Genomic DNA, 25,165 nt, shown 5'->3' on the forward strand with positions numbered 1-25,165 from the left:
CTCAGAAGAGTACCTAGAACTTAGCAAGCACTGAGAATATCTCGTTTTATTGTACTTTACTTTTTTGCTCTTTCCAGATATAGAGCTTTTTACAAATCGAAGGTTTGTGGCAATGCTAGTCAAGCAAGTCAATCGGTGCCAGTTTTTCAACAGCATTTGCTCACTTTGTGTCTCTGTGTCACACTTTGGTAATTCGTGCAATATTTCAAACTTTTTTATTTTTATTAGGTTTGTTATGGTGATCTGTGATCACTGATCTTTGATGTTACTATTGTAATTGTTTTGGGGCACCATGAACCATGCCCATTTAAGACAACAAACTTAATTGATAAATGTTGTGTGTGTTCTGACTGCTCCACTGACTGGCTGTTCCTCTATTTCTCTCCCTCTCCTTGGGCCTCCCTATTCCCTGAGACACAACAATGTTGACATTAGGCCAATTAATAATCCTGCAATGGCCTCTAAGTGTTCAAGTGAAAAGAAGAGTCTCACATCTCTCACTTTAAGTCAAAAGCTAGAAATGATTAAGCTTAGTGAGAAAGGCATGTCAAAAGCTGAGATAAGCCAAAAGCTAGGTTTCTTACACCAAATAGCCAAGTTGTGAATGAGAAAGAAAGTTCTTGAAGGAAATTCAAAGCACTAGTCCAGTGAACAGGCAAATAATAAGAAAGCCAAACAGCCTTATTGCTGATAGGGAGAAAGTTTTAATAATCTGCATAGAAGATCAAACCAGCCACAACATTCCCTTAGGACAAAGCCAAATCCAGAGCAAGGCGCTAACTCTTTCAATTCTATGAAGGCTGAGAGGTGAGGAAGCTGCAGAAGAAAAGTTTGAAGCTAGCGGAGGTTAGTTCACGAGGTTTAAGTAAAGAAGCCACCTCCATAACAGAAAAGTGCAAGGTGAAGCAGTACAGTGCTGATGTAGAAGCTCCAGCAAGTTCTTCAGAAGATCTAGCTAAAATAATTCATGAGGGTGGCTACTCTAAACAACAGATTTTCAGTGTAGATGAAACTGCCTTATATTGAAAGAAGATGCCATCTAGGACTTTCATAACTAGAGAGGGGAAGTCAATGGCTGGCTTCAAAGCTTCAAAGGATGGGATGACTCTTTTGTTAGGGGCCAATGTAGCTGGTGACTTGAAGCTGAAGACAATGCTCATATACCATTCTGAAAATCCTAGGGCTTTTAAGGATTATGTTAAAACTACTCTGCTTGTGCTGTATAAATGGAACAACAAAGCCTGGACGACAACACATCTGTTTACAACATGTTTTACTGAATATTTTAAGCCCACTGTTGAGAACTACTGCTCAGAAAAAAGATATCTTTCAAAATATTACTACTCATTGACAATGCACCTGATCACCAAAGAGCTCTGATGGAGAAGTACAACGAGATTAATGTTGTTTTCATGCCTGCTAACACAACATCCACTCTGCAGCCCATGGATCAAGCAGCAATTTCAACTTTCAAGTCTTGTTATTTAAGAAACACATTTTGTAAGGCTATAGCTGCTATAGACAGTGATTTCTCTGATGGATCTGGGCAAAGTAAAATGAAAAACTTCTGGAAAAGTTCCACCATCCTAGACGCTGTTAAGAACATTTGTGATTCATGGGAAGAGGTCAAAATATCAACATTAACAGGAGTATAGAAGAAGTTGATTCCAATCCCCTTGGATGACTTCAGTGGAGGAAGTCACTGTAGATGTGGTGGAAATAGCAAGAGAACTGGAATTAGGAATGAGCCCAAACATGTTACTGAATTGATGCAATCTCATAATAGAATTTTCGTGGATTAAGAGTGGCTTCTTACAGATGAGCAAAGAAAGTGGTTCTTTGAGATGCAATCTACTCATGGTGAATATGCTGTGAAGATTGTTGAAACAATAACAAAGGATTTAAATATTCCATAAACTTAGTTGATAAAGCAGTGGCAGAGTGTGAGAAGATTGACTCCCATCTTGAAAGAAGTTCTACTGTGGAACTTCCACAGAATTTCAACAGTGAAATTATTCTTGAAAGCCAGTCAATTAATGTGCCAAACTTCACTGCTCTCTTATTTCAAGAAATTTCTGCAGCCACCCCAGCCTTCAGCAACCACCACCCTGATCAGTCCACAGCCATCAACAGTGAGGCAGGAGCCTCCAGCAGCCAAAAGATGACAACTCACTGAAGGCACCAATGATGGTTAGCATTTTTCATCAATAATATATTTTTTAACTGAGGTGTGTACATTTTTTTAGGCATAATGATATTGCACACTTAATAGACTAGAATTTAGTGTAAATATAACTTTTATATGCATTGGGAAACCAAAAAATTCCTGTGACTTGCTTTATTGTGATATTCACTTTATTGCAATAGTCTGGAACTAAAACCTCAATATCTCCGACATATGCCTGTATTTTGTTAGTATTATTGCTATTATTATTATTATTATTATTGGTGGATGTCAGAATCATAGAATGGTATCCATTTCAGCAAGTACAACTCTAGCTGGGTTAAAGTAGTAGTGGGAAAATTTTAATGAAAGGATATCACCATAATAAGCTTAATTCATCCACCATTTTAAGTCTCTGACTGAGGCTTCATCTCTGTATGCTTATCCACCATTCCATGAAACGCAGTTTAAAGAGCTACAGATCTTAAATGTAATAACAATAATCATCATCTGTCAAACGAACAGTTGTCTGTGGGATCATGATTTGAGTGCTCTGATAGAAGCTAATAAAGTACTCGCAAAGGATTTTGTCCACTTTTGTACTAAAGAGGATCATATTTAAGGCTCCATTTAATTTGCAAAATGTCAAAGAACATCAAAAACGAAAATTTATTGCATTGATCTTTGAAAGACAGAGAATAGAAACCTCATATTAGCAAGAGTTATTAATCAAAATTAACTATTGATTTTGCCCAGGCAGTAAATCCAAATTTACAAGGAATACTGATTATTGACACCTAGATTATATAAGTGGAAGCTTGGAATTTTTTTATCCAAGGGTGTCTTAACTATTAGCATTTCTCTTTATAGGAATTATGGACTTCTAAAAAGCTTGCATTAGTTGTAGTCATTTTTATGAATAATAAAATTAAATTGAATAAACTAGTCAAATTTACTATTTATGCTTAAAAATGATTAACAGTGATATTATCAAATTTTTGTTTTAGTGACATAAATATGTCAGAAATAGATGGTATCAATTAAAATGACTTATACAGACAGCAAAATAAGTTGCAATAGTATTTATTGAAAAATGCAGGTAAGTCCAAAACTTAAGAAAGTGGACATGGTTATAGAAATGAGTCAAGGTATTATGGAAGTAGAAGCAAGAGAATTTGCCTAAAGATTAAAAATGGCAGATAACAATTTGATTCTAGCAAGAATTTATGATGAGCATTCTAGAAAATATAATCACTTTTTATAATTGAGAAAATTGAAGACTGATTAAAATAGGATAAGTGAGAGAATGTAATCTACAGCTTAACACAATGTGTTTCATTTAAAATATTTTGTAGTGTATTTGTTAGTTTTAGGAGAAAAAACATAAATAATGAAAAGCTTCAATAAATTAATTTCCTCAAGGTCATGTCAAATGTTTCTAATCAGGAAATACCAAAATTCATAATCCCTTGTTTTAATTTACTTAGTCATGCCCAATGTGAATTTTTGTTTGTTTTAGTTTATCATTGTTGAATTTTGCCCCCTTTTTTTTTTGACAATTTCGTTCTTTTTTTATTGTTTATTTATTTTTAAAAGATTGGTCCTGAGCTAACATCTGTTGCCAATCTTTTTTTTTCTTCTTCTTCTTCTCCCCAAAGTCCCCCGAGTACACAGTTGTACATTCTAGTTGTAGGTCCTTCTAGTTCTGCTATGTGGTAAGCTGCCGCAACATGGCTTGATAAGTGGTGCTAGGTCCCTGCCCAGGATCCGAACCAGTGAAACCCTGGGCTGCCAAAGAGGAGCATGCAAACTCAACCATAGAGCCACAGGACAGGCCCCAATTTCTTTCTTTATTTAAATACTGAGCACAATTCAAATGTACTTTATCACTGATGGTTATATGTTTTCAGTTTACCCTTAAGTCATTCAGCAAGCATAACACCTACAGTAAGAGAGTCAAAATTACAACACACGTTTCTTCAAACATTTGCCCAGCTTTCTGTAAAGAAAAATAAATTGCCCAAGAGAATGGTTGAAAAGTTAAAGATATAGGAAATATCAAAAGGATGCATATTTGTTGAGTTCTTTTTACCTTAATAAAGAAATTTAGTACTGAACATATACAATTCTATCAGCATTTACTCTCCTAAAATTCCAAGAATGGAAAAAATACCTGTGAGACTAATACTCTAATATTCCCATGCCAGGTAAGACTATCATAAAAAAGAATAAAAACAGAATCCTAGACTAATGAATGTCTCTTTATACGATCATGTGTCCCTTAACAACGGGGTTATGTTCTGAAAGAAGCATCACTAGGTGACTTCATCACTGTGTGAACATCACAGAGTGTACTGAAGGGGAACAAAATTTGCCACCCCAAAATGTGTCTCTTTTACACAAGGATTATTTTTGGCTGATCATTTTTAAGAAACAAAAGACTCAGAGTTTTTCTTGTTACCTCCCCTCTTAACTGACTAAAAGAATCCAGATAAAAATACCCGTCTCAAGAATTGAGCTATCACCTTGACATAACATGAACTAGGTGGTAGACAGGGAGAATCCTAGAAAAGACTTTTTATTGGGCTCCTATTTGTTCTTCTGTTTCTGTGTGACCAAACACTTGTTTTCTAAACATTTTCTCTTTTTCACCAACCCATGAATTGCATTCCTTTTCTTTGAAGTCCCTGACTATCTCCATTCCCAACATCTTATTTTGTCTTTAGCTGAGGGTGGTATTTAGGGTGAGGGCTTTGACCATTTTGGCAAGTTACTTTGTTTTCCTGGATTTCTCTCACATATATGTGTTATTAAACTTTGTTTCTTTTTCTCCTATTAATCTGTCTCATGTCAATTTAATTCTTAGACCAGCAAAAAGAACCCAGAAGAGTAGAGAAAAATTTCTTTCTCTCCCTACAGTACTTAGACAAGCTATTACACACCTAGGCTATATGGTACTAATCTCATGGGACCACCATCGTATATGTGATCTGTTGTTGACTGCAACGTTGTTTTGCAGCACCTAACTATATATGTGAAGACCATGAAGAAGTCCATGCAATCATAAACATAGATTCAAATATTCCTCCACCTAAGAAAATCATTTGCATTCTACTCCTGTGTCATCAAGTTTTGGTCGCTTCTTTCCTTTCTTGACCTAATACGATGTGAGCCTGAGATAATACGTCCATTGTTACATAATATGTGCTTTTATGACTTAGAAACTTATAGGTAGGCAATATAGATAAGAGCTTGTTATTTCATTTTTTTCCCCCTGGATTAAATACTTTTGCTTAGCCAGGAGTATATTTGGAAATTTATCATTAATGAGGACTGAATTCTCCCTAGCCTTATTTTAAGACAGAGAACACAAGAATTTTTTACTTTCTTCATATTCTCACACTAACCAATTTGAACTTTTCTCTGCTTTACTTTTGTTTCAGAGTAACCCTGGTATATGTAGGCTAAAGTTAGGAATGTCCTTAGCTCTGTAAAGAAAAGATCTAGAATCAGAAGGAAGCAATAGCATCAGACCAGTGGAAGATTGTGGATCTACCAGGTAAAATAAAAAGTTCTACTTTTTCTCTGCCCTAGCCCCATTCCTAGTCCTTATGTAGAGTCTTATATGCAAGTCTAGTTATCTCTAGGGACTGAGTGTCTTTTGCTCAGGCTCAAGGATGGCTGTGGATTTCTTCCTTTGGAGTCTTACTATGTATTCAACTCAGATGCTTGTAGAGCTCAGTGGGAGGATCTTACTGTTCCAGCATATGCTGATCTCCAAGTTCATTAATCCACTCTGTCTTCATGGGTGGTTAAAATAGAGTATTCTTGATATTGAGACTATTAGTGCAAAAGCTCTTTGATTGTCTTGCAGTGGTCAAAAAGAAAACCTGGGAAAAAATGACATTGCCGTTCCCTTCCTATATTTACCAGCCCAGGGCCCTGCTAGCTTGTGGTTCTGGAAATATAAAAAACAGTGGTTGTGTTGGAACACTACAATCCCAGATCCCTGACCCTAACTGGGTCTCTGTAATTACTTGTCTCAGAGATGATATCCAAGAGCAATGCCAGGTCTGAGGCAGTGTCCCAGGACAGTTAAGGGGCACCAGCAGTCACAGCTGCAACTTCTCGACTTGGCAAGAGACTGGCTGCTTCTGATCCTCTACTTCTTGTTGGTATTCATGAATCCACTTACTTTCTAAGACTGGGTATAAAATAACCATTTCATTGTCCCCATTGCCTTTCTTAATATTTATATAACAAACCTTTGGATTTTTACACCTTTCTATATAAATAAAATTACCATGATAAACAGAATTTAGGCACAATTATATTTTTAAAAATTATAAACCCAGCCCCAAGCAGTATGTTGAGCATTTCATAAACACCATGTAATTAAATTTTCCTTGAAACCAGTGACATATCAAAGGTCAAGTGGGGAAAGGATGGTGGACAATAGTTGTTCACTCAGCCAGAAACGAGTATTTTTTTTTAGGTATTCTCTGACATTTTTTAGAACTTCTAGCACATGGTGAAGATAAAAACCAGACTAACACTAAGTCAATTATATTGCTTTTGAATTCCTTTCACAATAAACCCCTTTATTGCTGCACTCAGAGTCATCCATGTCTACCTTCTCAATGTGTTCTCATATGGCAAAGAGAAGAAACTCTTGGGTCTCTTCCTCTTCTTGTAAGGGCACTAATCCCATCATGGGGGGTCCATCCTCATGAGCTCATCTAAACCTAATTACCTCCCAGAGACTTCACATCCTAATACTATCAGATTGGGGCTTAGGGCTTTAACATGTGAATTTGGGCGGACACAAAAATTTAGTCCGTAACACACACCCACTTGGTACATTTTTGCCTGACATCTGAGCTATGTACTATTCTCCCTCCCTTTTACAAAACTGGACATGGAGACAGAGAGAGGTTAAGAAATTTAACAAAGACTATATTCTTGATATCAAACATATGACAAAGAAAGGTATTGTATAAGATGACGTGATGATAACAAAGGCAGCTCACCAGAAATTCTGTAAGTTTAACACATTATGCTGACTCTGCATCAAATATACTTCTATTTACTCTATCTAACAATCACAATAAATAGCATGCAAAAAATCAGGATGTAAATCTTACATAGTGTGAGGTTCAAAATGGATCTAGCATTTTATAAAACTATCTTATCTTAGTACAGACTTTTCCTCAAAATTTAGATTTTTAAGAGCAACTGCGTTCAGAGAACAATAATTGAAGTTTAGTGATAATTTGGTCAATGTATAGATTAAAGTCTGTCTTGAAACAGATCAGATGCAAGATTGAAAGAATATTTAAACTGCATGAAGACATATGTGCTATTCAAACCCAAGAGATAAAATATTTACAACAAAGCAGTGACATATTTTGTCGACTCAATAAAAGAGGCCTTGTAGGATGTCTTCTACTCAATTCAGTATTAGCCTTGTCATCATTTCTTCTAACATTTGAAGTGATGAAATTGCATTATTTTAAATTCTATTGTAATTCAAATTGTTGATCTTAATTCAAATTAAGTTGCTGTTATTGCTCTCCTCCTCCTCTCTCATTTTTCCTCTCCTCCTCCTCTTACTTCTTCACATATAATGAAGAAATATGATACAAACTTCTAGATATATTCCCTACAAAAATAAGAAAAAAATCAAGGTTATTACTATTTCTGTCCTCACTGGTTTGTCTCAATGCATGAAGAATTGACACAGAAATAAGAGGAGGACCTACTGGAAATTTAGAAACAAAATGATTGCTATTTGCAGATCAAGTGTTTATATACCTTCAGAACCCAAGATATTTGCTATGAAATGCAAAACTAATGAACATTTGCTAAGTGATCTGGGATAGCAGTGGCTTTCCAGGCAGAAGTAGTCACATAAGCAAAGGAACAGAGATTGTGTGTGATTTTGGAGAGTCTGTGTAGTTTGGCAAGGCTATAGCAAAGGGCATACGAATGAATATGATGAAGACACAAAGATGGAAACGTTGTCAGGGCATATGTGTAGGGCTTTTCATACCACAGTAAGTAATTTGAATGTTCTTACAGAGTAGTGGCTTGATCACAATTCCGTCTTAGAGGTTTCCTGTTTTAAGCAACGCAGGGGCTGGCCCTTTGGCCAAGTAGTTAAGCTCATGTGCTCTGCTTTGGTGGCCCAAGGTTTGCAGGTTCAGATCCTGGGCAGGGACCTACACACTGTTCATCAAGCCATGCTGTGGTGGCGTCCGACATAGAAGAAATAGAACGACTTACAACTAGGATATACAATTATGTACTAAGGCTTTGAGGAGGAAAAGAACAAAGAAAAGAAAAGAGGAAGATTAGCAGCAGACGTTAGCTCAGGGTCAATCTCTCCTCGCCAAACAAAGAAACAAACAAAAAACCTTTCCTCAACAAAGTGAATAAAATAAAGTTATAATTAAAATTAAAAAAAAGCAATACACAGTAGAAGTTAAATGGCCCTGGTTAAACAAAGGGCAGAAACACATTTAGAAAACTGGCACAAAAAATTAGCTATAAAAAACTAGAAATTAAAATAGAAACAAATATAACATTAATGTTAGTGACAGAAATTTTAAAATAGTTAAAAATAAATTTAATAAGACACAGTACCCTTATAAACAAAACTATAAATCTCACTGAATAATATAAACATTTTATAAACAATTGAAAGGACCATGTTCTTATGAGAAACAATATGAAAATATTAGTGCTTATAAATTAAAAAATATATTTTATGTAAATGCAATTAGATAACCAACAGTAGTTTTTAAGTAGAATACAACATTTGAGAATTATCAAAAAAAAATATTTTAAAAAGAGGAATGGGATAACAGAACATGAATAATCAAATCTGTATTTTAGTGGCATAGGCATATGTGGCAGAGAGTTCTGGTTGTCCACACAAATCCATTCTTTCCTTCCCCCATGGTAATAAACTTACAGCTGGGCACATGGCTTCCTAGCCAAACTTCATTTCACAGCCTCTCTTACAGTTCAGTTTAGCTATGTGGCTGTTACTAAATTCTCACCAATGAGATATTAGCAGAATTCATAGTGTTCCACTTCTTTGTAAGGTACATAATATAATAAGGTGTGCTTTCCCATACTCAGAACCCTTGCCTTCATCTAGAACCTGGGCAGGGTAGTAATCTGGTTTATGTGTGGACAAAGGAGTGATGTGATCCTGCATGACCTTATATAAGGACCATCTCCCATACTGAACCAGATTACTTATATTGGAATTATCATGTGGGAGAAAAACAAACTTTGTTTTTTGTTTTTTTTTGCTACAATTCTTTTGGGTATATTGTTTTGGCAGCCTAGCTTTACCTTAACCAGACAAATTCTTTAGTGAAAAGAACCCAGAGATTCCAGCAACATATTCCTGTCTTAGCTCAGGCTACTATCACAAAATACTATAGACTTGGTGGCATGAATAACAGAAATTTATTTCTTACAGTTCTAGAGGCTGGAAAGTCCAAGATCAAGGTGCCAGCAGATTCATTTCCCAGTGAGAACCTGCTTACTGGCTTGTAGACAGCCACCTTCTCACTGTATGTTTAAATGGGCTTTCTTCCTTATGAGAGTGGAGAGCAGGAGAGATGACTCTCTTCCTCTTCTTTCTTTTCTTTAATTGAGGTAAAGTTATTATATAATATTATAATTTGACATCTGTATACACTACAAAGTAATCACCACTAAAAGTCTAATTACCATCTACCACCATAGAATTGACTCCCTTCATTCATTTCACCACCCCTCAACCTCTTTTCCCTCTGGTAACCACCAACAAAAAACAAAGAACTCAATTAAAAAATAAGCAAATAGACACTTTTCCAAAGAACACATGCAGATGGCTAATGGGCACATGAAAAGATGTTCAACATCACTAATTATGAGGGAAATGCAAATCAAATCACAATGAGATATCACCTCACATCTGCTAAAATGTCTATTATCAAAAAGACAAAAATAACAAGTATTGAGAAGGATATGGAGAAAAGAGAACCCTTGTATGCAAAGCAGGTCACAGCCACAGCATGGCTGATGAGTGGTGTAAATCTACACCTGGGATCCAAACCTGCGAACCCAGGCCCCTGTGGAGAGTACACCAAACTTGACCACTATGTTGTGGTGCTGGCCTCTACCTCCTCGGTTAAATTTATTCCTAGGTATTTTATTCTTTTTGATGCAATTGTAAATGGGTTTTTTCCTTAATTTATATTTCTGATAGTTCATTATCAATTTATAGAAATGCCACAGATTAGTGTATATTGATTTTGTATCCTGTTACTTCACCAAATTCATTTATTCCAATAGTTTTTTGGTGGAGTCTTTTGGGTTTTCTATACATAATATGTCATCTGCAAAAAGTGACAGTTTTACTCCTTCCTTTCTGATTTGGATGCCTTTTATTTCTTTTTCTTGCCTAATTGCTGTGGCTAGGACTTCCAATACTATGTTGAAAATAAGTGACAAGAGTGGGCATCCTTGTCTTATTCTTGATCTTAGAGGAAAAGCTTTCAGATTTCACCTTTGAGTATGATATTAGCTGTGGGTTTGTCATATGTGGACTTTATTATGTTTGGTTATGTTCCCTCTATACCAATTTTTTCCGAGAGTTTTTGTCATAAATGGATATTGCATTTTGTCAAATGCATTTCTGCATCTATTGAGATGATCATATGATTCCTATCTTTCATTCTGTTAATATGGCATGATTTTCAGATATTGAACCATCCGTGCATTCCTGGAATATGCCCCACTTGATAATGGTGTGTGGTTTTTTAAATGTATTGTTAAATTTGGTTTGTTAATATTTTGTGAGGATTTTTGCACATATGGTCATGAATGATATTGGCCTGTAATTTTCTTTCATTGTGGTATCCGTGACTGGTTTTGGTATCAGAATAATGCTGGCCTTGTAAAATGAGCTTGGATGCATTCCCTGCTCTTCAATTTTTTGGAAGAGTTTGAGAAGGATCAGTGTCAAATCTTTGAATGTTTGGTAGCATTCACTGGTGAAACCGTCTGATCCTGGACTTTTGTTTGTTGAGAGGTTTTCGATTACTGACTCAATATTTTACTAGTAATTGGTCTATTCAGATTTTCTAGTTCTTCATGATTCAGTCTAGAAAGATTGTGTGTTTCTAGGAATCTATCCATTTTTCCAGGTTGTCCAATTTGTTGGCTTATAGTTATTTGTAGTAGTCTCTTATGATTCTTTGCATTCCTGTGGAATCAGTTGTAACTTCTCTTTTATTTCTGATTTTGTTTATTAGAGCCCTCTCTCTTTTTTTCTTGGTTACTCTAGCTAAAGGTTTGTTAACTTCATTTATTTTTTCAAAGAATCAGCTCTTAGTTTCATTGATCTTTTCTATCATCTTCTTAGTCTCTGTTTTGTTATTTCCACTCTGTTCTTTAAATTTCCTTCCTTCTACTGACTTTGGATATGTTTGTTCTTTTTTTTAAAGTTAGATTGTTTATTTGAGATTTTTCTTGTTTCTTAAGGTAGGCTTGTATTGTTATGAACTTCCCTCTTAGAACCACTTTTGCTGCATCCCAAAGATTTTAGTATGTAGTATTTCTGTTTTCATTTGTCTCTAGGTATTTTTTTAATTTATTTTTTTGTTGTGGTAATATAGGTTTATAACATCATATAAATTTCAGGTGTGCATCATTATATTTTGACTTCTGTATAGACTACATCAAGTTCACTACCAAAAGTTTAGTTGCCATCCGTCTCCATACAAATGTGCCCCTTTACTTCTATGTATTTTTTTATTTCTTCTGTGATTTCTTCAATGACCCATTCATTGTTCAGTAGCATGCTGTTTAATCTCCCTGTTTTTTATGGTTTTCCCAGTTTTCCTCTTGTTATTGATTTCTAGTTTCATACCATTGTGGTTAGACAGGATGCTTGATATGATTTCATTTCTTCTTGAATTTATTGAGACATTTTCTTGACCCAACATGATCTATCCTGAAGAATGCGTCATTTGCACTTGAGAAAAATGTGTATTCTGTTGCTTTTGGATGAAATGTTCTGTATATATCTGTTAAGTTCAACTGGTCTAATGTGTCATGTAAGGGCAATGCTTCCTTATTAGTTTTCTGTCTGGGTGGTCTATCCATTGATGTAAGTTGGGTGCTAAAGTCCCCTACTATTATTGTATTGCTGTTAATTTCTCCCATTAGTCCCATTAATATTTTCTTTATTTACTTGGTTCTCCTATGTTGGGTACATATATATTTATAAACATTATGTCTTCTTGATAGATTGACCCTTTTATCATTATGTAATGGCCTTCTTTGTCTTTTACTATAGTCTTTGTCTTAAAGTCTATTTTTTTTATTATGAGTATAGCTACACCAGCTTTCTTTTCACTTCTGTTTGCATGGAATATCTTTCTCCATCTCTTCACTTTCAGTCTGTGTGTATCCTTACTTCTGAAGTGACTCTTTTGTAGGCAGTATATAGATGGTCTTCCTATTCTTACAAGGGCACTAATCTTATAATGAGTGCCCCACCTTCATGACCTAATCTTACCCTAATTATCACCCAAAGGCCCCACCTCCAAATATCATCGTATTGGGAGTTAGGGATTCTAAATATAGATTTTGAGGGACATAAACATCCAGTGGATAACAATTTCTGAGGTTTAAATGTAAAAAATAGTTTGTGTTCCATGGGGAGGAAAAAAAGATGATTTAATCAACAAATGATAACTGGCATAAAAGGCTATCTAATTGGGACAAAATTGCTATGGAGCACTAATTTATACCTAAAATTGAAAATCAAGACAATAAAAATCATAGATGATCTCAAAGAAAAATGGAGTTTAGGGAGAAACTTTTAACCAAGAAAATAAATATTTTAAAATTTATATTTGATCAGATTCAATAATAGCCAAGATAATTTTGAAGATCATTGAAGTAGACAAATGTCAATATATTATAAAGATAAGGTAGTAAAAATAATGTAGTAAGACACTGGGGTATTGACATTAGGATAGAAATGTGAGATAATGAAACGAAACAGAGCACTTTACAACAAAATTCCTTGAAACTATTATTGTCAGTACTTGCTTTCATTCTGTTTGTTTTATTCTTTCATAAAACCCCGGTATGGTTTTGTATTGGCAACACTCCACCAAAAATACATTGATAAGGCAAACTTTAGTCTTTATCATACTACATTGAGAACATAGACTAAATCCAATAATTTTTCATCAGTTTCTGCCTTCACTCTGAAATATCATAGCCTGCATTCCCCAGTACTTTGCAAATATTTTGTTGTGTATTTCATCTCGGGTTTTGGAGAGAGGGATGGAGGATTAAAGCATGGAAGGAGGGAAAGTCAATACAAAGAGATTTTATTGAATTGGTTATTGCTACAGACAGGGGGTGGCTTGATCATACAGTATGATTGGAAAAGCCAAGGAAATGCATCTCAGAACATCCCTCTGACGGAATTCTACCCCTAAGTCAAAAGTTTACTCCAGAGGGGATGAATTTCCCTCTATGTCATAGGTGCACATGTGTGAGCAACAAGTGAGTTTTCACAATACGTCTTACCATAGAATCAACAGAGAAGACTACATTGGGAAGGGGAAACATATGGTGCAAGCCTGAGGTAACATGCTAATAGGCAGCACCTATATGAAGTTAGTTGGCTGAAACCTTGTAAAAACTAAATTGATTTTTACAGAGGTAGCTGGGATAAGAGGGCAATGAGGTTGAGAAAATCTGAAATGATATATAAGAGGTATCTGGTACAGTCTGCTCATGAACTCCATGAAGTCCAATCCATCACTGTCCCCTTAAAAGTTGTGGCCAATTGTAATATTTTAAAAGAATTTAAGGAAAAATAGTTTGGAAACAAATTACAGTTTCTGCTTCTGTACCTTGTTCTCTCATAATATACAGTCAGAGACGTCTTCCTCGGACCCATGCTAGATTTTGTTCACGTTTGGCCTGCCTTTAGGTAACTTTCTTGCCTGGTTGGATGATCCAATCTGGGTTATATCCACCAGGGTATGAATCTTTGGTTATTATTATTTTCTCAGGTCAGGTTTTCTTCCATTACCCATTCAGCATTATTCCTGGGAACAAAATCACCAAGAGATGCCCCAGTGCATCCCTGAGTTCTGGACATACTTCTCTATTCCCCATTGTATAGAAGCAACCTTAGATTGTCATAGTTCTCAGGGCCATGAGGTTAGTCATTGTTTTGTCTCCTGGCACATTGGCATGAGGGGCTCAAAGTAACCAAGTAGCAGCTGCCTCTTAGTAGAAGTCTTCCCCAACTGGAACCAGGACCTCTAATCTAGCAGAGTCTGAAATTTCAGAGATGCAAAACACAGATTCTTCAAGTAGATTACTAGGAGTGATAGCGAAAGAGACAAGTCTACTCCTCTCCTTTGTATAGTGGGTTTCTCTGTTATAACTATTAGGGATACAGTAAAATATATAAGCTCTTTGCTCAATGCATATACCTACTCCTGGAACAAAGCTCCCCAACCTCACTGAGTGTTGTCATCAAGCTGACCCTTTAGCTGATCTTTTTTAACACGTAATTCTACTGTTTTGTTCCTGGGAAATGAGAGAGAGAATCTGGAAGTCCTTGGATCATGGTTCTGTCAGAGGTAGTAACGGAGGAAGAACCTTAATACTTTGGGCACAGTTGTCAATCCTGGTTAGGACAGATTGTCTCCTCTTCCAGGTGGAGAGGGATTAAATATGACAACAAGACACATAGTGGCTTGATGTTTTTTGTTGAGGGATACTGGCATATTGAGAGCTCAGCATCACTTTCTAATCCTGGCAGTGACAGTAACTAGCTAACCCTTGTTAACTGAGAACCCAAAAGTAGTCTCCATCCTTGACATTATGGCCACTTGATGCTTGAACCTGTCATACCAGTGTATTATCCAAGTATGACAGCTACCACATAGCCGAATGCCTCACCTGAAACCTGCTGCACATTACCATCAACCATGGGTTATTGTGATAGCACCACCTGCAAGGGTTATCACCACTTTGTCTCTAAACACTTGGAAGATAGACAACAATAGTAGAAATGCAGAGGAGATAGGAGGGAAGTGAAAAGTAAAAGAAAAAAAACCAAGTCCTTCAAATAAAACAGGCATGGTGTATTCCCTTCTTGTTCATTTAAATATATATTTATGTGTGCACATAGATATAAAGCAATTATAATATGAGATAGCTGGAATTATGTGTACTGCGTTAACTGTTTATGTTACATTAAATGAAAATAGAAAGTTGCAAATTGATGTGTATAGTATGATTCTACTAAAAACAAACAATATATATTTGTGTATAAAGAGGGGTGTTGAAGAATAGGCAGGACACTTTCTATGTTGATCACTCAAAGTGGTGGGACTAGAGAAGTGCAGGGGCGGTAGGGAGATGCCTAGTTCTGTCTTTCTACACCTTTGCTCTCTATTATTTTGCTTATTATACTATAAGAGGGCATCATTCTGTATTATAGATAAAACCAATAAAGAAAAAGTTAAATATAAATATATAGGATATAATTTTGGAAGAAAGGAATCAAAATATCTACATTGGTTTTATTAGTTTGGGTAAATGTTTTGGTTGCCTTCTCCAAATTTTGAAGAATGTTTAAAATAAATTGACTTATGATTTTAAAATACAAAAAAGGTAATGGCAACTTAATCAGTTGTTAACACTGACCATAACTCGTGACTCACTTTAAGCATTCACGTTACTAAATATAAGTAAAATATGTTTTATTTCTCGCTGAAAGATTAGCAGCATCTTCTGGGCTAAGGATCTAAGTAGAAGTGGCTCAGACGTGCAGTTCACTGTGGGATTTGGATGGACCTTTGCAATAATTTTTAAAGCTATGTTCTTATTCTGTAATCTACTTTGTGAGCTCTGTTGAGAACAACTGCCCCTGTAGCCGCTTGAGAGAAGCAGAGTTCAGGTAATCTCATCCTTTGCTCTGCCCCAAAGCGCTTAACCCTTTCTCCTTTCTGTGCACACATTCCAATCAGCACAAAGACACTTTTCATTACTCCCTGAAAAATCACACATCAGTATCTTTGGGATTTTTAGATAACCTTAAGATCATCATAAAGGGACTTTGAGGCATTTGGCAAAGCTCTCTCACAGAAATACTAATTGGATGGAGACACTGGGCTTTTAAACTTAAGCTCTGTGTGCATTTAAGGTTGACCCAGATTAAAGTGGAAAGGGAAGAGGAAGAAAGCAATCTGCTTCCATTCACTCAATTCTAGTGTTCCAGGAGAGAAAATCTCTAAAGACCACCTTCCAAAGTTCTGGAGAGCTTTTTAGTTAGCTCTTTATTTTAGCATTTTGTGATAATAACGCAGAAAAATAAACATCTCTCAGATATCCTGCTGGGTCCTCTAAGAAAACAGGAAGGAAAAGTTGGAGAAAATGTTAATGCATACACACACAAACACATGGAACATAGAAGGGAGGAAGGAAGGAAAGAAGAGAAGGACAGAAGAAAAAGAAAGAGAGAGAAGAGAAATCAGTCTCATAAAGGAAGGATAGAAAAGGAGGAGAAAATACAACCATCAAAGTAGTTTTCATACCTGCCTCAAACAACTATGTTTGTTATAGTCTGTATTTATTAGCTGAAGCAATGTATCAGATTAACAGTACCGGCCAAAGTAGTTAGAGGGCATACATAACACAGACTGAGTTGAAAGGAAGTGAGTGAAAAGAGGAGAATTCAAACCTGAGAATACATAGAAGAGCACATTATAAAGCTCCTTGATGACTTTAATATTGGAAAACAGGAAAAGTGCAGTGCTGTCATATAGCAGGTGTTCAAAACATGCCAGTTACCCACCTCCTTGTTAGGCAGTAAGTTTGTGGCACACATCTCCTACGGAGTTGTTCGGAAATTATTTTCTTCCTAAAATCCTAGAAGAGCCAACAGGCTATCTGAGAGATGTTTTCCTGTATCTTACCACAAAAGACTAAAATGAGGAGCAAATCCTGAAAAGAATATCATAATTCAAGACACATTTTTTGCAAATATATATCCCTTACATAGTTACTAAGTTCAATATCATTGTATTCAAACTATGTAATACATATAATGTTTTAGATAGTAGTGAGAAAGGAAGAGAGAGCAATAGAGAGAGAATATGTACACGCACGTCTCCCAAAGAATTCGAATTATTTCTCCAAAATCATTTTTAAAAGAAATTAAGTTCTATTTCATAAAACCTTTAATTATATCCAACTATGAAAATTAGAAGGCTTCCTTTATTTGATTGATTCTATAATGAACTATGTTACTACGGATATTTATATTCTTTGTCTTAGGAATTAAAATTCTTCCTTAATATTCTTAACCAGGATTATATGCTGATAATCGCTTTACTCAGAAATATTCTATGACGCAAATGTTTTTGACTATAAACTTTATATATTTTTATCCATTTCCCTAAAGATACTTAAATAGGCAACTTTTATCTAAAGTTTACTCATATCTAGTCACTCATGCATCAGTTTTATAGATAACTTATAAAGGCTTACATTTTAGTTTCAAATGACTTTTTACCTCTCTCTCTGCTTTTTTAATAGAATAGAGAACACAGCATCATGTCATAAGATAAAGTGTCATTCTAAGGCTACTGCTATTTGATATTTCACAGCCAGAAACAGTAGAGTTAACTATTAACTGAATTTATGTGATATAGTATAAAAAGTTGGTTAAAATCTATCTTACTCAACTTCACTATTACATGTGCTCATAAAAAACTTAGGCTGTCACATATGCTTTGTTACTTCTCACTTGTGCCTGTAGTTTCCATGGTCTTTCTCTGCTTCCAGTTACCCACTCTTTATGAATTAATTAATTTGTATTTAATTAATATATATCTAATTCCAGAATTAGAAATGGTAGGCCCCAGGCATCAGAAGGAATGCCATAATAAGGACTCTGAAAATCCTCTCTTCCACTAAAGCTATGAGAACACTGGCAAAAACCAGCTTTTGCAGAAATCTGGAAATTAACCAGACTTGTAACAATCCATGGCATATTTATTTCAGAAAAATGGCAGAGTCACAATAAGAACAGTAAGTTGTGTGCCATTCTGACTTGGCCCATGCCACCCCCAATCCATCTCCATGGTAGCTTTGAAAATCACCAGCCAACAGTCACAGTGAAAACCAGCAGCTTGGCTACTACTAGAAGGGGCAGAAGGACTGGAGCTCCTTCCAAGCTCCATTCGCAGAAAACTATCATTAATTTGACCTTTCTGGTGGTTTGTCTGAAGACTGCAGTCACAAATCTTGTCTTTATGTGACCTGATCGAGAGCTTGCCATTGTGAACAGACTTTTTTTTCTGATAGCACGTTACAAGAATAGACAGTGGCAATTGTTTAGAATCATGGCTGAGGAGGCAGTGGATAACAGTTGGAGCAAAAAGTAGGCTAACAAAAAAGCTAAAAGGAAAATTTGGTCAGCAAGATATCTACATGGGGTTTCAAAAGCTCTGATATGTTCCTAGGAATATAGAAGGCCACACATATGCATACGACTATGTGCACACCCAGGTCTTTGCACGTGCTTTCTGCTCCCACATCTCACAGACATTAAAGCTCAATATAATCAGGAAGGGAAAGCTAAGGAAGAGTTGTTAACTGCCTGCCTGAGTTTTGAAGATATGCCCCAACATGCAAACACAAGCTCCTAGCAAAGACTGGGAGACTTATTGGTTCCAAGTATTAAAGGAAATCTCTGTCTAATTATTGGCAAACCATATAAAGACTATAGCTTAAGCTAACTTACTAAAGACATCAGTGTCCGCAAGTCCACACACAGCAAATAAGATGTTACAGAATTAATTTAGAAAAGAAACAAAAAAACAAGGAAATAAAAAATCCTGAGGAGGAAAGGGGATCTTGTTTCCAGAGTTTCTGCATTGTATTACTTATAAAATAGTTTTTAACAAAAATTTACAGGACATGAAAAAATAAAAGAATGTGTTTTTTGGCAGGAAAAATGCAGTCAATTGAAAATATCCCTGAAGAAGCCCATATATTGAATTAACTAGACAAAGACTTTAAATCGTATATTTCAAATATGTTGAAAGAACTAAAGGAAACCGTGTCTAAAGACCTAAAGGAAAATATGAAAATAATGTCCTACTAAATAGAGAATATAAATACAGAGATAAACATTATAAACAATAACTTATTCTCATGTTGAGAAGTACAATAACTAAAATAAAAAACATACTAGAAGAATTTCAACAGCAGATTTGATCAGGCAGAAGTAAGAATAGAAAAATTGAAGATAGGTCAATTGACATGATCCAATCTGAGAAAGAGAAAGTAAAAAGAACAAAGAGAAGTGAACGGAGCTTCTGAGACTTGTGGGAAACCATCAGGCTTATCACCATACGCATAATTAAAATCCTAGAAGAAGAGTACAGAAAGAAAGTGCAGAGTTAATAGTTGAAGAAATAATGGATGGAAGCTTCCAGATTTGAAGAAAAATATTAATGTACACATCTAAGAAGCTCCACTAACACCAATTAAGATAAGCTCAAAGATATCCACACCTAGACATATCCTAATCAAATTGTATAGAGACAAAGAGACAACCTCACAAGCAATGAGAGAGAAGCAACTCATTCATCATATGTCACTTACGAGGTAGTGTCAATAAGAATGACAGTTGGTATCTCATCAAAACTGGGAAGCTGAGGAGGCAGTGGTGTGACATATTGAAAGCACTAGAAGAAAAAGACTCAGTCAAGATTCTATATCCAGCAAACTGTTCTTTAAAAAAGAAGAACTTAAGGGGCTGGTCCTGTGGCCGAGTGGTTAAGTTCACACACTCTGCTGCAGGTGGCCCAGTGTTTTATTTGTTTGAATCCTGGGTGCAGACATAGCACTGCTCATCAAACCACACTGAGGCAGTGTCCCACATGCCACAACTAGAAGGACCCACAACGAAGAATATACAACTATGTACTGGGGGGCTTTGGGGAGAAAAAGGAAAAAAAAAATCTTAAAAAAAAAAAATTTACCATTTAAAAAAAAAAGAAGGACTTAAGAAACTCATGGAAAAACAAAACCTGAGAGAGTTCATCACTAGTAGACCTGTCCTATAAGAAATAATAAAAGGAGCACTTGAGACTGAAATGAAAGGACACTAGATGGCCACTTGAATCAACACAAAGAAATAGGAGTAATGGTTATCATAACTAGATATGTAAATTCTTTTTTTTGAGGAAGATTAGCCCTGAGCTAACTGCTGTCAATCCTCCTCTTTTTGCTGAGGAAGACTGGCCCTGAGCTAACATCCGTGCCCATCTTCCTCTACTTTATATGTGGGACGCCTACCACAGCATGGCTTGCCAAGTGGTGCCATGTCTGCACCTGGGATCCAAACTGGCGATCCACAGGCTGCTGAAGCTGACCCTGTGAACTTAACCACTTCGCCACCAGGCCGGCCCTAGATATGTAAATATTAAATATCATTATAAATACATTTTTTGTTTGAAAATTTCACAAAGCAATAATTATAAACCTATATCCATGGGCACACAACATATAAAGATGTAATTTGCATGTTAATAACTGCACAAGTTTGGGGGAGAGTAGAGCATTATAGAAGGAAAGTTATGGTATACTATTGAAATAAAGTTTGTATTAACGTGAACTAGATTGTTACAAATTAAGATGGTAATTGTAACTCCAGCACAACCATTGAGAATATAAGTCAAAAATAATATGCTACAAAAAAAAGAATTAAAGAGAGTAGAAAATACATATTTAGCATAAAAGAAGGAAGTAATGTAACAGAGGAACAAAAAAGACATATGACATGTGACAGGTGTAAATCCTATCTTATCAATAATTACATTAAAAATGAGTCAATCAAAAGGCAGAGATTGCAGAATGGGTTAAAAAAATTATCCAACGAAACTGAAAAACCATTATCTAACTAAATGCAGTCTACAACAGACACAGTTTAAATTCAAAGACAGAAATAGTTTGAAAGTATAAGAATGGGAAAAGATTCTACATGTATTGGTCAGGGTTCTCCAGAAAAATAAAGAAAAGGAGATTATATAAAAGAAATTGGCTCACATGATTATGGAGGCTGCGAAGTCCCAGGATCTATGGTTTGCAAGATGAAGACTTACAAAAGCCAGCGGTATAATTCTTCCCAAGTCTGAAGGCCTAAGAACCAGAAGAGCTGATGGCGTAAATCCCAGTTCAGGGCTGGAGAAGATGAGTTGAAATATCTCAGATCAAGCAGTGCTTCAGGAAAAAGAAGGACAAATATCTCATTCACCATCTTTTGTTCTATTGAGGGCTTCAGTGAATTGAATGATGCTCACTCACATTGGGGAGGGCAATCTACTTTACTGAGTCCACCAATTCAAACGCCATTCTCAGCTGGAAACACCCTCAGAGACACATAAATAATGTTTAATCTGGACATCTCATGTTCAGTCAAGTTGACACATAAAATTGACTATCACAAGTCCACCCCTTGTCAACTTGCCACCCATAGGGATCTCCTTAAACCATAATCAATCTCCAAATAAAGACAACAACAAGATCAGAATTCTGCCTAACCTGATACAATTCTCCTGCGTACAACTGAAAACTCCCTAGCACCTTCCCCAGAAGAGGAGGTAAAGTCCTTGAATAAAGTTATACTTCTCCTTAATATCTCATAACTTCAATACTATAATGTAAAATTAAAAATACTTAAATACTGTGATATAAATCGATACCTTTTATGTTATATGATAAGGGAATAAGAGAGGAAAGAACAAAGATATAAATAGATGATAGATAGATAGACAGATATATGCATATACACGCACACACACATACCCCCCACAGACAAATGTATTCATAGCAAAATAAGGAGGAAATACTCATGACAATTACAATCCTTATTTCCGTAACTGGTCATATGGTTGTAACTGGTATTTATAACTAGCTTCTTCCACTGATTATTCTGTATTCCCTTTGCCTTCAGCAAGTATATCAGTTGGTTGAGATTCTTTACCTAGTGGGGTGACCCAAACTTTCATTTCTAAAGGGTGTGGGCCATTGCTAGTCCTGCTTGTATTGGGTTGTTGTAGTTTTCCATTGACCTTCATCACAGGGCACTGTAATATTAAGAGACACCCCTAGGGATTCCTGTATTTCAGAGATATTCTTCCTTACTTTTATTGTGGAATAGTAGTCCAATTTCCCTTTGGTAGTCGGAATCAATTACCCCAGCCAATACAGTAACTCCCTATTTTGTCTGTTGATTCAGAGGCGTGAGGAGCCCAAAGTGGCCAGATAGCAATCTTAACTTCCAGTTCAATGGAATCACTGTTGTGCTTCTTTGATAGAAGCATTTCCTGTTTTGAAACTAAAGCCTCTATGCCAGTAGAGTATAAAGTTGCAGGAATAAGAAGCAAAAATTTTTCTAGTGGGTAACTAGAGGTAATAGTGAATGATACCACTCCCATTTCCACCCCTTGATTCCTAGACCTGTGAATCCTGGCTACTGGATAAATAGTACCATATACTGGACACTGATTCAGGGCATGTACAGCCCTATGGAGAAGCTTGCTTCAGCCCTGCAGAGTATTGCTGCCTAACTGGCGCTGTAACTGAGTTTTCAAGAGGCCATTCCACCTTTTTATCAAGCCATTTGCTCAGGATAGTGGAGAACATGATAAGACCAGTGAGTTCCATGGGTATGGGACCACTGTGGCACTTCTTTTTCTATGAAGTGAGTACCTTGATTAACGCTGTGTGGAGTACGATGATGGTGGATAAGGCATTCTGTAAGTCCACAGAGGGTAGTTTTGGAAAAAACATTGCATGCAAGGAAGGCAAATCTGTGTCCAGAGTAAATGTCTGCTTCGGTAAGTACAAAATGCTACCCTTTCCACAATAGGCATGATCCAACCAATCAACCTGCTGCCGGAGGCTGGCTCATCACCCCAGGAAATGGTAATCGTATCAAGGACTCAGTGTTAGTCTCTATTGCTGACATTGGGCACTCAGTGGTGGCTGTAGCCAGGTCAGTCTTGGTGAGTGGAAATCCATGTTTCTGAGCCCATGCATAACCTCCATCCCCGTCACCACGGCCACTTTGTTCATGAGCCCATTAAGTGATGACAGAAATGGCCGGGGAAAGAGACTGACTGGTATCCACATAACAGGCCATTCTCTTCATTTGATTAATAAAAATACTCCTCTGTTGAGGTCACCTTTTGATGAGCAATCACATAGCACACAAATATCTTCACATTTTTTGCCCATTCAGACAGATCTATCCACATACCTGTTTCCTAAATTTCCTTATCATCCATTTTCAAATCTTGTTCCTTCCAGGTCCCTGACCATCCAGCCAAACCATTGGCCACAGCCTTTGAATCAGCATATAATTGCACATCTGGCCATTTCTCCTACTAATTTAAGTGAACAACCAGGCTCACTGCTCGAAATTCTGTCCATTGGGGGAATTTCTTCACCACTGTCCTTCAGAGATGTCCCAGAGAGGGGCAGTAGTGCTATGGCTGTGCACTCCCTGCTAGTGCAAGCATATCCTGCAGAACCACCAGTAAACAAGACCTGAGTCTTCTCTTCTTCTGTCAACAGATCATAGGCAACTCCTTATGAGGCCATTGGTGCAGACTGGAGAGACAAGGCAGTGTAGCAGGAGTGGGAGCCCTGGTCATTTGGACCACTTCTTCATGTAATCTTTTGCTTTCGAGGCCTGCTCGAGCCTGATCATGCATACACCATTTCCATTTGATGATGGAGTGTTGCTGTGCACGCCAAACTTTATGGCTTGATATGTCAAATAACACCCAGTTCATGAGGGGCAGCTGAAGCCTCACGTTAACTTGGTGACCCATGAGTAAGCATTTAGTCTCTACTAAAGCCCAGTAGCAGGCCAACAGCCGTTTTTTGAAAAAAAGAGTAGGTATTTGTGGATAATGGCAGGACCTTACTCCAAAATCCTAAAGCTTGGAGCCACAGTTCACTTATAGGTGCCTGCCAAAGGGTCCAAAGAGCATTCCTATCTGCCATGGAAACTTCAAGCACCATTGAATCTGCGGGATCATACAGCCTGAGAGGCACAGCAGTCTGCACCTGTTGCATTGGCCGCTGAGTGCCCAATGCCAGCAATGGAAACTAACACTGAGTCCCTGATATGACTACCATTCCCCGGGGTGATGAGCCAGCTACCTGGTAGCAGATTGATTCACTAGATCACTCCTATTGTGGACTCTACTCAAAACTAACAGGTTTTTGGGTCACTGAGTAATTGAGCCAGAGCAACACACACAAATGGAGAACATGTTACACCCATAATCCAAAGAAGCTCACTAGATGTTGTGCCTCTTTCTCAGTTGTAGCAGGGGCCAGAAGTATCAACTCATCTTTAATCTTAGAAAGGATATCTCAGCATGCCCCACACCACTGATGCCCTAGAAATATGACAGAGGCAGAAGACCTCTGAACTTTAGTCAGATTTATTTCCTACCCTCTTACTAGTAAATGTAGAATAGTTGCTACTTCTTGCTCAGTTGTCTAATCAGCATAATGTCATCAGTGAAATGGACCAGGGTGATACCTTGTAGAAAGGAAGGGCGATTAAGGTCTCTTGGAACTAAATCGTGACATAGGCTGGAGAGTTGATATACCCCTGAGGTAGGACAGTGAAAGTGTGCTGCTGGCCTCACCAGCTGAACTCAAACTGCTTCCAGTGGAACTTATGGACAGGTATGGAGAAAAAGACTTTTGCCAGATCAATAGCTACATGCCAGATACCAGGGAATGTGTTAATTTTCTCAACCAATAAAACCACATTTGCTATAGTAGTTGCAATTGAAGTTGGCACCTGGTTAATCTTATGACAATCCACCGTTGTTCTCCAAGATTAATTTCTCT

General features: G+C 36.7%; 1 long non-coding RNA gene across 1 annotated transcript in view; it reads right to left on the minus strand.

Moving 5' to 3' along the window:
* Positions 1 to 21,631, minus strand: part of LOC138918713 (uncharacterized) — a 32,308-nt gene extending 10,677 nt beyond the window's left edge. The window contains exons 1-2 of the long non-coding RNA XR_011428414.1: positions 21,335 to 21,631; positions 19,889 to 19,971 (exon numbers count right to left, since the gene is read on the minus strand). This is a non-coding gene — a long non-coding RNA (uncharacterized lncRNA). The remainder of the gene's footprint in view (positions 1 to 19,888; positions 19,972 to 21,334) is intronic.
* Between the last annotated feature and the right edge of the window lie 3,534 nt (positions 21,632 to 25,165).

Source organism: Equus caballus, chromosome 18 (genome assembly GCF_041296265.1).
Source record: "Equus caballus isolate H_3958 breed thoroughbred chromosome 18, TB-T2T, whole genome shotgun sequence".
Classification (NCBI taxonomy): domain Eukaryota; kingdom Metazoa; phylum Chordata; class Mammalia; order Perissodactyla; family Equidae; genus Equus; species Equus caballus.